Genomic DNA, 13,188 nt, shown 5'->3' with positions numbered 1-13,188 from the left:
TTAGCTTCCCGAAGAGCTGGAAGCAAGATGCTTTGGGGGCTCCCTGCCCCTTTGCCAACAAGGCCGACCTTTGGGCCTTTCAGCTCTAGGCCAATGGAGCACACCCAGAGCAGAAGTTCTACCTCAGCCAGATAAGGCCTGCCAAGAAACTGCGTTTCAAAGGCTTTGGTAAGAGATGTTCCCGGTACTCTGTCAGAGCACTGGGCAGAGACAGTTGTTTCTTAGCTTCCCAATGAGCTGGAAGCAAGATGCTTTGGGGCCTCTCTGCCCCTTTGCAAACAAGGCATCCCTTTGGGCCTTTCAGCTCTAGGGCAATGGAGCACACCCAGAGCAGAAGTTCTACCTCAGCCAGATCAGGCCTGCCAAGAAACTGCTTTTCACAGGCCTTCGTAAGAGGTGTTCCCGGAAGGCTGTAAGAGTACCTGGCAGAGCGAGTTGTTTCTTAGCTTCAAAAACAGCTGGAAGCAACATGATTTGGGGCCTCTCTCCCCCTTTGGAAACAAAGCAGCCTTTGTGCCTGGCAGCTCTAGGCCAAAGTAGCACACCCAGAGCACTAGTTCTACCTCAGCCAGATAAGGCCTGTCAAGAAGCTGCGTTTCACAGGCCTTTGTATGTGACGTTCCCGGTTGGCTTTGAGAGCACTGTGCAGAGCCAGTTGTTTTAGCTTCCCAGAGAGCAGGAAGCAAGATGCTTTGGGGCCTCTCTCACACTTTGGAAATAAAGGCAGCCCTTTGGGCCTGGCAGCCCTAGGCCAATGGAGTACACCCAGAGCAGAAGTTCTACCTCAGCCAGATCAGGCCTTCCAAGAAACTGCGTCTCACAGGCCTTTCTCTGTCACGTTGCCGGTAGGCTGTGAGAGCACTGTGCAGAGCCAGTTGTTTCTTAGCTTCCCAAAGATTTGGAAGCAAGATACTTTGGGGACTCTCAGCCCCTTTGGAAACAAGGCGGCCCTTTGGGCCTGGCAGCTCTAGGCCAAAGTAGCACGCCCAGAGCAGGAGTTCTACTTCAGCCAGATCAGGCCTGCCAAGAAACTGCGTTTCACAGGCCTTGGTAAGAGATGTTCCCGGTAGGCTGTAAGAGCACTGGGCAGAGCCAGTTGTTTCTTACCTTCCTGAAAAGCTGGAAGCAAGACGCTTGGGACCCCTCTGCCCGTTTGGGAACAAGGCAGCCTTTTGGGTCGGGAAGCTCTAGGCCAATGGAGCACACGCAGAGCAGGAGTTCTACTTCAGCCTGATCAGGCCTGCAAAGAAACAGCGTTTGACAGGCCTTGGTAAGAGATGTTCCCGGTAGGTGTAAGAGCACTGGGCAGAGCCAGTTGTTTCTTAGCTTCGCAAAGACCGGGAAGCAAGATGCTTTGGGCCTCTCTGCCCCTTGGAAACAGGGCAGCACTTGGGGCCTGGCAGCTCTAGGGCAATGGAGCACACCCAGAGCCGGAGTTCTACTTCAGCCAGATGAGGCCTGCCAAGAAACTGCGTTTCACAGGCCTTTCAAAGACATGTTCCCGGTAGGCTGTAAGAGCACGGGGCAGAGCGAGTTGGTTCTTAGCTTCCCAGAGAGCTGGAAGCAAGATGCTTTGGGGCCTCTCTGCCCCTTTGGAAACAAGGCAGCACCTTGGGCCTGGCAGCTCTAGGGCAATGGAGCACACCCAGAGCAGAAGTTCTACTTCAGCCAAATCAGGCCTGCCAGGAAACGGCGTTTCACAGGCCTTGGTAAGAGATGTTCCCGGTAGGCTGTAAGAGCACTGGGCAACGCCAGATGTTTCTTAGCTTCCCGAAGAGCTGGAAGCAAGATGCTTTGGTGCCACTCTCTCACTTTGGAATCAAGGCAGCCCTTTGGGGCAGGTAGCTCCAGGCCAGTGGAGCACACCCAGAGCAGAAGTTCTACTTCGGCCAGTTCAGGCCACCAACAAACTGCGTTTCACAGGCCTTGGTAAGAGATGTTCCCGGTAGGCTACAAGAGCACTGGGCAACGCCAGATGTTTCTTAGCTTCCCGAAGAGCTGGAAGCAAGATGCTTTGGGGCCTCTCTGCCCCTTTGCAAACAAGGCGGCCCTTTGGGCCAGGCAGCTCTAGGCCAATGGAGCACACCCAGAGCAGAAGTTCTACTTCAGCTAGATCAGGCCACCAGCAAAGTGCGTTTCACAGGCCTTGGTAAGAGATTTTCTCTCAGGCTGTAAGAGCACTGGGCAGAGCCAGTTGTTTCTTAGCTTCCCGAAGAGCTGGAAGCAAGATGCTTTGGGGGCTCCCTGCCCCTTTGCCAACAAGGCCGACCTTTGGGCCTTTCAGCTCTAGGCCAATGGAGCACACCCAGAGCAGAAGTTCTACCTCAGCCAGATAAGGCCTGCCAAGAAACTGCGTTTCAAAGGCTTTGGTAAGAGATGTTCCCGGTACTCTGTCAGAGCACTGGGCAGAGACAGTTGTTTCTTAGCTTCCCAATGAGCTGGAAGCAAGATGCTTTGGGGCCTCTCTGCCCCTTTGCAAACAAGGCATCCCTTTGGGCCTTTCAGCTCTAGGGCAATGGAGCACACCCAGAGCAGAAGTTCTACCTCAGCCAGATCAGGCCTGCCAAGAAACTGCTTTTCACAGGCCTTCGTAAGAGGTGTTCCCGGAAGGCTGTAAGAGTACCTGGCAGAGCGAGTTGTTTCTTAGCTTCAAAAACAGCTGGAAGCAACATGATTTGGGGCCTCTCTCCCCCTTTGGAAACAAAGCAGCCTTTGTGCCTGGCAGCTCTAGGCCAAAGTAGCACACCCAGAGCACAAGTTCTACCTCAGCCAGAAAAGGCCTGTCAAGAAGCTGCGTTTCACAGGCCTTTGTATGTGACGTTCCCGGTTGGCTTTGAGAGCACTGTGCAGAGCCAGTTGTTTTAGCTTCCCAGAGAGCAGGAAGCAAGATGCTTTGGGGCCTCTCTCACACTTTGGAAATAAAGGCAGCCCTTTGGGCCTGGCAGCCCTAGGCCAATGGAGTACACCCAGAGCAGAAGTTCTACCTCAGCCAGATCAGGCCTTCCAAGAAACTGCGTCTCACAGGCCTTTCTCTGTCACGTTGCCGGTAGGCTGTGAGAGCACTGTGCAGAGCCAGTTGTTTCTTAGCTTCCCAAAGATTTGGAAGCAAGATACTTTGGGGACTCTCAGCCCCTTTGGAAACAAGGCGGCCCTTTGGGCCTGGCAGCTCTAGGCCAAAGTAGCACGCCCAGAGCAGGAGTTCTACTTCAGCCAGATCAGGCCTGCCAAGAAACTGCGTTTCACAGGCCTTGGTAAGAGATGTTCCCGGTAGGCTGTAAGAGCACTGGGCAGAGCCAGTTGTTTCTTACCTTCCTGAAAAGCTGGAAGCAAGACGCTTGGGACCCCTCTGCCCGTTTGGGAACAAGGCAGCCTTTTGGGTCGGGAAGCTCTAGGCCAATGGAGCACACGCAGAGCAGGAGTTCTACTTCAGCCTGATCAGGCCTGCAAAGAAACAGCGTTTGACAGGCCTTGGTAAGAGATGTTCCCGGTAGGTGTAAGAGCACTGGGCAGAGCCAGTTGTTTCTTAGCTTCGCAAAGACCGGGAAGCAAGATGCTTTGGGCCTCTCTGCCCCTTGGAAACAGGGCAGCACTTGGGGCCTGGCAGCTCTAGGGCAATGGAGCACACCCAGAGCCGGAGTTCTACTTCAGCCAGATGAGGCCTGCCAAGAAACTGCGTTTCACAGGCCTTTCAAAGACATGTTCCCGGTAGGCTGTAAGAGCACGGGGCAGAGCGAGTTGGTTCTTAGCTTCCCAGAGGGCTGGAAGCAAGATGCTTTGGGGCCTCTCTGCCCCTTTGGAAACAAGGCAGCACCTTGGGCCTGGCAGCTCTAGGGCAATGGAGCACACCCAGAGCAGAAGTTCTACTTCAGCCAAATCAGGCCTGCCAGGAAACGGCGTTTCACAGGCCTTGGTAAGAGATGTTCCCGGTAGGCTGTAAGAGCACTGGGCAACGCCAGATGTTTCTTAGCTTCCCGAAGAGCTGGAAGCAAGATGCTTTGGTGCCACTCTCTCACTTTGGAATCAAGGCAGCCCTTTGGGGCAGGTAGCTCCAGGCCAGTGGAGCACACCCAGAGCAGAAGTTCTACTTCGGCCAGTTCAGGCCACCAACAAACTGCGTTTCACAGGCCTTGGTAAGAGATGTTCCCGGTAGGCTGCAAGAGCACTGGGCAACGCCAGATGTTTCTTAGCTTCCCGAAGAGCTGGAAGCAAGATGCTTTGGGGCCTCTCTGCCCCTTTGCAAACAAGGCGGCCCTTTGGGCCAGGCAGCTCTAGGCCAATGGAGCACACCCAGAGCAGAAGTTCTACTTCAGCTAGATCAGGCCACCAGCAAAGTGCGTTTCACAGGCCTTGGTAAGAGATTTTCTCTCAGGCTGTAAGAGCACTGGGCAGAGCCAGTTGTTTCTTAGCTTCCCGAAGAGCTGGAAGCAAGATGCTTTGGGGGCTCCCTGCCCCTTTGCCAACAAGGCCGACCTTTGGGCCTTTCAGCTCTAGGCCAATGGAGCACACCCAGAGCAGAAGTTCTACCTCAGCCAGATAAGGCCTGCCAAGAAACTGCGTTTCAAAGGCTTTGGTAAGAGATGTTCCCGGTACTCTGTCAGAGCACTGGGCAGAGACAGTTGTTTCTTAGCTTCCCAATGAGCTGGAAGCAAGATGCTTTGGGGCCTCTCTGCCCCTTTGCAAACAAGGCATCCCTTTGGGCCTTTCAGCTCTAGGGCAATGGAGCACACCCAGAGCAGAAGTTCTACCTCAGCCAGATCAGGCCTGCCAAGAAACTGCTTTTCACAGGCCTTCGTAAGAGGTGTTCCCGGAAGGCTGTAAGAGTACCTGGCAGAGCGAGTTGTTTCTTAGCTTCAAAAACAGCTGGAAGCAACATGATTTGGGGCCTCTCTCCCCCTTTGGAAACAAAGCAGCCTTTGTGCCTGGCAGCTCTAGGCCAAAGTAGCACACCCAGAGCACAAGTTCTACCTCAGCCAGAAAAGGCCTGTCAAGAAGCTGCGTTTCACAGGCCTTTGTATGTGACGTTCCCGGTTGGCTTTGAGAGCACTGTGCAGAGCCAGTTGTTTTAGCTTCCCAGAGAGCAGGAAGCAAGATGCTTTGGGGCCTCTCTCACACTTTGGAAATAAAGGCAGCCCTTTGGGCCTGGCAGCCCTAGGCCAATGGAGTACACCCAGAGCAGAAGTTCTACCTCAGCCAGATCAGGCCTTCCAAGAAACTGCGTCTCACAGGCCTTTCTCTGTCACGTTGCCGGTAGGCTGTGAGAGCACTGTGCAGAGCCAGTTGTTTCTTAGCTTCCCAAAGATTTGGAAGCAAGATACTTTGGGGACTCTCAGCCCCTTTGGAAACAAGGCGGCCCTTTGGGCCTGGCAGCTCTAGGCCAAAGTAGCACGCCCAGAGCAGGAGTTCTACTTCAGCCAGATCAGGCCTGCCAAGAAACTGCGTTTCACAGGCCTTGGTAAGAGATGTTCCCGGTAGGCTGTAAGAGCACTGGGCAGAGCCAGTTGTTTCTTACCTTCCTGAAAAGCTGGAAGCAAGACGCTTGGGACCCCTCTGCCCGTTTGGGAACAAGGCAGCCTTTTGGGTCGGGAAGCTCTAGGCCAATGGAGCACACGCAGAGCAGGAGTTCTACTTCAGCCTGATCAGGCCTGCAAAGAAACAGCGTTTGACAGGCCTTGGTAAGAGATGTTCCCGGTAGGTGTAAGAGCACTGGGCAGAGCCAGTTGTTTCTTAGCTTCGCAAAGACCGGGAAGCAAGATGCTTTGGGCCTCTCTGCCCCTTGGAAACAGGGCAGCACTTGGGGCCTGGCAGCTCTAGGGCAATGGAGCACACCCAGAGCCGGAGTTCTACTTCAGCCAGATGAGGCCTGCCAAGAAACTGCGTTTCACAGGCCTTTCAAAGACATGTTCCCGGTAGGCTGTAAGAGCACGGGGCAGAGCGAGTTGGTTCTTAGCTTCCCAGAGGGCTGGAAGCAAGATGCTTTGGGGCCTCTCTGCCCCTTTGGAAACAAGGCAGCACCTTGGGCCTGGCAGCTCTAGGGCAATGGAGCACACCCAGAGCAGAAGTTCTACTTCAGCCAAATCAGGCCTGCCAGGAAACGGCGTTTCACAGGCCTTGGTAAGAGATGTTCCCGGTAGGCTGCAAGAGCACTGGGCAACGCCAGATGTTTCTTAGCTTCCCGAAGAGCTGGAAGCAAGATGCTTTGGGGCCTCTCTGCCCCTTTGCAAACAAGGCGGCCCTTTGGGCCAGGCAGCTCTAGGCCAATGGAGCACACCCAGAGCAGAAGTTCTACTTCAGCTAGATCAGGCCACCAGCAAAGTGCGTTTCACAGGCCTTGGTAAGAGATTTTCTCTCAGGCTGTAAGAGCACTGGGCAGAGCCAGTTGTTTCTTAGCTTCCCGAAGAGCTGGAAGCAAGATGCTTTGGGGGCTCCCTGCCCCTTTGCCAACAAGGCCGACCTTTGGGCCTTTCAGCTCTAGGCCAATGGAGCACACCCAGAGCAGAAGTTCTACCTCAGCCAGATAAGGCCTGCCAAGAAACTGCGTTTCAAAGGCTTTGGTAAGAGATGTTCCCGGTACTCGTAAGAGCACTGGGCAGAGACAGTTGTTTCTTAGCTTCCCAATGAGCTGGAAGCAAGATGCTTTGGGGCCTCTCTGCCCCTTTGCAAACAAGGCATCCCTTTGGGCCTTTCAGCTCTAGGGCAATGGAGCACACCCAGAGCAGAAGTTCTACCTCAGCCAGATCAGGCCTGCCAAGAAACTGCTTTTCACAGGCCTTCGTAAGAGGTGTTCCCGGAAGGCTGTAAGAGTACCTGGCAGAGCGAGTTGTTTCTTAGCTTCAAAAACAGCTGGAAGCAACATGATTTGGGGCCTCTCTCCCCCTTTGGAAACAAAGCAGCCTTTGTGCCTGGCAGCTCTAGGCCAAAGTAGCACACCCAGAGCACAAGTTCTACCTCAGCCAGAAAAGGCCTGTCAAGAAGCTGCGTTTCACAGGCCTTTGTATGTGACGTTCCCGGTTGGCTTTGAGAGCACTGTGCAGAGCCAGTTGTTTTAGCTTCCCAGAGAGCAGGAAGCAAGATGCTTTGGGGCCTCTCTCACACTTTGGAAATAAAGGCAGCCCTTTGGGCCTGGCAGCCCTAGGCCAATGGAGTACACCCAGAGCAGAAGTTCTACCTCAGCCAGATCAGGCCTTCCAAGAAACTGCGTCTCACAGGCCTTTCTCTGTCACGTTGCCGGTAGGCTGTGAGAGCACTGTGCAGAGCCAGTTGTTTCTTAGCTTCCCAAAGATTTGGAAGCAAGATACTTTGGGGACTCTCAGCCCCTTTGGAAACAAGGCGGCCCTTTGGGCCTGGCAGCTCTAGGCCAAAGTAGCACGCCCAGAGCAGGAGTTCTACTTCAGCCAGATCAGGCCTGCCAAGAAACTGCGTTTCACAGGCCTTGGTAAGAGATGTTCCCGGTAGGCTGTAAGAGCACTGGGCAGAGCCAGTTGTTTCTTACCTTCCTGAAAAGCTGGAAGCAAGACGCTTGGGACCCCTCTGCCCGTTTGGGAACAAGGCAGCCTTTTGGGTCGGGAAGCTCTAGGCCAATGGAGCACACGCAGAGCAGGAGTTCTACTTCAGCCTGATCAGGCCTGCAAAGAAACAGCGTTTGACAGGCCTTGGTAAGAGATGTTCCCGGTAGGTGTAAGAGCACTGGGCAGAGCCAGTTGTTTCTTAGCTTCGCAAAGACCGGGAAGCAAGATGCTTTGGGCCTCTCTGCCCCTTGGAAACAGGGCAGCACTTGGGGCCTGGCAGCTCTAGGGCAATGGAGCACACCCAGAGCCGGAGTTCTACTTCAGCCAGATGAGGCCTGCCAAGAAACTGCGTTTCACAGGCCTTTCAAAGACATCTTCCCGGTAGGCTGTAAGAGCACGGGGCAGAGCGAGTTGGTTCTTAGCTTCCCAGAGGGCTGGAAGCAAGATGCTTTGGGGCCTCTCTGCCCCTTTGGAAACAAGGCAGCACCTTGGGCCTGGCAGCTCTAGGGCAATGGAGCACACCCAGAGCAGAAGTTCTACTTCAGCCAAATCAGGCCTGCCAGGAAACGGCGTTTCACAGGCCTTGGTAAGAGATGTTCCCGGTAGGCTGTAAGAGCACTGGGCAACGCCAGATGTTTCTTAGCTTCCCGAAGAGCTGGAAGCAAGATGCTTTGGGGCCTCTCTGCCCCTTTGCAAACAAGGCGGCCCTTTGGGCCAGGCAGCTCTAGGCCAATGGAGCACACCCAGAGCAGAAGTTCTACTTCAGCTAGATCAGGCCACCAGCAAAGTGCGTTTCACAGGCCTTGGTAAGAGATTTTCTCTCAGGCTGTAAGAGCACTGGGCAGAGCCAGTTGTTTCTTAGCTTCCCGAAGAGCTGGAAGCAAGATGCTTTGGGGGCTCCCTGCCCCTTTGCCAACAAGGCCGACCTTTGGGCCTTTCAGCTCTAGGCCAATGGAGCACACCCAGAGCAGAAGTTCTACCTCAGCCAGATAAGGCCTGCCAAGAAACTGCGTTTCAAAGGCTTTGGTAAGAGATGTTCCCGGTACTCTGTCAGAGCACTGGGCAGAGACAGTTGTTTCTTAGCTTCCCAATGAGCTGGAAGCAAGATGCTTTGGGGCCTCTCTGCCCCTTTGCAAACAAGGCATCCCTTTGGGCCTTTCAGCTCTAGGGCAATGGAGCACACCCAGAGCAGAAGTTCTACCTCAGCCAGATCAGGCCTGCCAAGAAACTGCTTTTCACAGGCCTTCGTAAGAGGTGTTCCCGGAAGGCTGTAAGAGTACCTGGCAGAGCGAGTTGTTTCTTAGCTTCAAAAACAGCTGGAAGCAACATGATTTGGGGCCTCTCTCCCCCTTTGGAAACAAAGCAGCCTTTGTGCCTGGCAGCTCTAGGCCAAAGTAGCACACCCAGAGCACAAGTTCTACCTCAGCCAGAAAAGGCCTGTCAAGAAGCTGCGTTTCACAGGCCTTTGTATGTGACGTTCCCGGTTGGCTTTGAGAGCACTGTGCAGAGCCAGTTGTTTTAGCTTCCCAGAGAGCAGGAAGCAAGATGCTTTGGGGCCTCTCTCACACTTTGGAAATAAAGGCAGCCCTTTGGGCCTGGCAGCCCTAGGCCAATGGAGTACACCCAGAGCAGAAGTTCTACCTCAGCCAGATCAGGCCTTCCAAGAAACTGCGTCTCACAGGCCTTTCTCTGTCACGTTGCCGGTAGGCTGTGAGAGCACTGTGCAGAGCCAGTTGTTTCTTAGCTTCCCAAAGATTTGGAAGCAAGATACTTTGGGGACTCTCAGCCCCTTTGGAAACAAGGCGGCCCTTTGGGCCTGGCAGCTCTAGGCCAAAGTAGCACGCCCAGAGCAGGAGTTCTACTTCAGCCAGATCAGGCCTGCCAAGAAACTGCGTTTCACAGGCCTTGGTAAGAGATGTTCCCGGTAGGCTGTAAGAGCACTGGGCAGAGCCAGTTGTTTCTTACCTTCCTGAAAAGCTGGAAGCAAGACGCTTGGGACCCCTCTGCCCGTTTGGGAACAAGGCAGCCTTTTGGGTCGGGAAGCTCTAGGCCAATGGAGCACACGCAGAGCAGGAGTTCTACTTCAGCCTGATCAGGCCTGCAAAGAAACAGCGTTTGACAGGCCTTGGTAAGAGATGTTCCCGGTAGGTGTAAGAGCACTGGGCAGAGCCAGTTGTTTCTTAGCTTCGCAAAGACCGGGAAGCAAGATGCTTTGGGCCTCTCTGCCCCTTGGAAACAGGGCAGCACTTGGGGCCTGGCAGCTCTAGGGCAATGGAGCACACCCAGAGCCGGAGTTCTACTTCAGCCAGATGAGGCCTGCCAAGAAACTGCGTTTCACAGGCCTTTCAAAGACATGTTCCCGGTAGGCTGTAAGAGCACGGGGCAGAGCGAGTTGGTTCTTAGCTTCCCAGAGGGCTGGAAGCAAGATGCTTTGGGGCCTCTCTGCCCCTTTGGAAACAAGGCAGCACCTTGGGCCTGGCAGCTCTAGGGCAATGGAGCACACCCAGAGCAGAAGTTCTACTTCAGCCAAATCAGGCCTGCCAGGAAACGGCGTTTCACAGGCCTTGGTAAGAGATGTTCCCGGTAGGCTGTAAGAGCACTGGGCAACGCCAGATGTTTCTTAGCTTCCCGAAGAGCTGGAAGCAAGATGCTTTGGTGCCACTCTCTCACTTTGGAATCAAGGCAGCCCTTTGGGGCAGGTAGCTCCAGGCCAGTGGAGCACACCCAGAGCAGAAGTTCTACTTCGGCCAGTTCAGGCCACCAACAAACTGCGTTTCACAGGCCTTGGTAAGAGATGTTCCCGGTAGGCTGCAAGAGCACTGGGCAACGCCAGATGTTTCTTAGCTTCCCGAAGAGCTGGAAGCAAGATGCTTTGGGGCCTCTCTGCCCCTTTGCAAACAAGGCGGCCCTTTGGGCCAGGCAGCTCTAGGCCAATGGAGCACACCCAGAGCAGAAGTTCTACTTCAGCTAGATCAGGCCACCAGCAAAGTGCGTTTCACAGGCCTTGGTAAGAGATTTTCTCTCAGGCTGTAAGAGCACTGGGCAGAGCCAGTTGTTTCTTAGCTTCCCGAAGAGCTGGAAGCAAGATGCTTTGGGGGCTCCCTGCCCCTTTGCCAACAAGGCCGACCTTTGGGCCTTTCAGCTCTAGGCCAATGGAGCACACCCAGAGCAGAAGTTCTACCTCAGCCAGATAAGGCCTGCCAAGAAACTGCGTTTCAAAGGCTTTGGTAAGAGATGTTCCCGGTACTCTGTCAGAGCACTGGGCAGAGACAGTTGTTTCTTAGCTTCCCAATGAGCTGGAAGCAAGATGCTTTGGGGCCTCTCTGCCCCTTTGCAAACAAGGCATCCCTTTGGGCCTTTCAGCTCTAGGGCAATGGAGCACACCCAGAGCAGAAGTTCTACCTCAGCCAGATCAGGCCTGCCAAGAAACTGCTTTTCACAGGCCTTCGTAAGAGGTGTTCCCGGAAGGCTGTAAGAGTACCTGGCAGAGCGAGTTGTTTCTTAGCTTCAAAAACAGCTGGAAGCAACATGATTTGGGGCCTCTCTCCCCCTTTGGAAACAAAGCAGCCTTTGTGCCTGGCAGCTCTAGGCCAAAGTAGCACACCCAGAGCACAAGTTCTACCTCAGCCAGAAAAGGCCTGTCAAGAAGCTGCGTTTCACAGGCCTTTGTATGTGACGTTCCCGGTTGGCTTTGAGAGCACTGTGCAGAGCCAGTTGTTTTAGCTTCCCAGAGAGCAGGAAGCAAGATGCTTTGGGGCCTCTCTCACACTTTGGAAATAAAGGCAGCCCTTTGGGCCTGGCAGCCCTAGGCCAATGGAGTACACCCAGAGCAGAAGTTCTACCTCAGCCAGATCAGGCCTTCCAAGAAACTGCGTCTCACAGGCCTTTCTCTGTCACGTTGCCGGTAGGCTGTGAGAGCACTGTGCAGAGCCAGTTGTTTCTTAGCTTCCCAAAGATTTGGAAGCAAGATACTTTGGGGACTCTCAGCCCCTTTGGAAACAAGGCGGCCCTTTGGGCCTGGCAGCTCTAGGCCAAAGTAGCACGCCCAGAGCAGGAGTTCTACTTCAGCCAGATCAGGCCTGCCAAGAAACTGCGTTTCACAGGCCTTGGTAAGAGATGTTCCCGGTAGGCTGTAAGAGCACTGGGCAGAGCCAGTTGTTTCTTACCTTCCTGAAAAGCTGGAAGCAAGACGCTTGGGACCCCTCTGCCCGTTTGGGAACAAGGCAGCCTTTTGGGTCGGGAAGCTCTAGGCCAATGGAGCACACGCAGAGCAGGAGTTCTACTTCAGCCTGATCAGGCCTGCAAAGAAACAGCGTTTGACAGGCCTTGGTAAGAGATGTTCCCGGTAGGTGTAAGAGCACTGGGCAGAGCCAGTTGTTTCTTAGCTTCGCAAAGACCGGGAAGCAAGATGCTTTGGGCCTCTCTGCCCCTTGGAAACAGGGCAGCACTTGGGGCCTGGCAGCTCTAGGGCAATGGAGCACACCCAGAGCCGGAGTTCTACTTCAGCCAGATGAGGCCTGCCAAGAAACTGCGTTTCACAGGCCTTTCAAAGACATGTTCCCGGTAGGCTGTAAGAGCACGGGGCAGAGCGAGTTGGTTCTTAGCTTCCCAGAGGGCTGGAAGCAAGATGCTTTGGGGCCTCTCTGCCCCTTTGGAAACAAGGCAGCACCTTGGGCCTGGCAGCTCTAGGGCAATGGAGCACACCCAGAGCAGAAGTTCTACTTCAGCCAAATCAGGCCTGCCAGGAAACGGCGTTTCACAGGCCTTGGTAAGAGATGTTCCCGGTAGGCTGCAAGAGCACTGGGCAACGCCAGATGTTTCTTAGCTTCCCGAAGAGCTGGAAGCAAGATGCTTTGGGGCCTCTCTGCCCCTTTGCAAACAAGGCGGCCCTTTGGGCCAGGCAGCTCTAGGCCAATGGAGCACACCCAGAGCAGAAGTTCTACTTCAGCTAGATCAGGCCACCAGCAAAGTGCGTTTCACAGGCCTTGGTAAGAGATTTTCTCTCAGGCTGTAAGAGCACTGGGCAGAGCCAGTTGTTTCTTAGCTTCCCGAAGAGCTGGAAGCAAGATGCTTTGGGGGCTCCCTGCCCCTTTGCCAACAAGGCCGACCTTTGGGCCTTTCAGCTCTAGGCCAATGGAGCACACCCAGAGCAGAAGTTCTACCTCAGCCAGATAAGGCCTGCCAAGAAACTGCGTTTCAAAGGCTTTGGTAAGAGATGTTCCCGGTACTCGTAAGAGCACTGGGCAGAGACAGTTGTTTCTTAGCTTCCCAATGAGCTGGAAGCAAGATGCTTTGGGGCCTCTCTGCCCCTTTGCAAACAAGGCATCCCTTTGGGCCTTTCAGCTCTAGGGCAATGGAGCACACCCAGAGCAGAAGTTCTACCTCAGCCAGATCAGGCCTGCCAAGAAACTGCTTTTCACAGGCCTTCGTAAGAGGTGTTCCCGGAAGGCTGTAAGAGTACCTGGCAGAGCGAGTTGTTTCTTAGCTTCAAAAACAGCTGGAAGCAACATGATTTGGGGCCTCTCTCCCCCTTTGGAAACAAAGCAGCCTTTGTGCCTGGCAGCTCTAGGCCAAAGTAGCACACCCAGAGCACAAGTTCTACCTCAGCCAGAAAAGGCCTGTCAAGAAGCTGCGTTTCACAGGCCTTTGTATGTGACGTTCCCGGTTGGCTTTGAGAGCACTG

Source organism: Equus asinus, chromosome 10, assembly GCF_041296235.1.
Source record: "Equus asinus isolate D_3611 breed Donkey chromosome 10, EquAss-T2T_v2, whole genome shotgun sequence".
NCBI lineage: Eukaryota > Metazoa > Chordata > Mammalia > Perissodactyla > Equidae > Equus > Equus asinus.
This window is presented reverse-complemented; position numbering follows the sequence as displayed.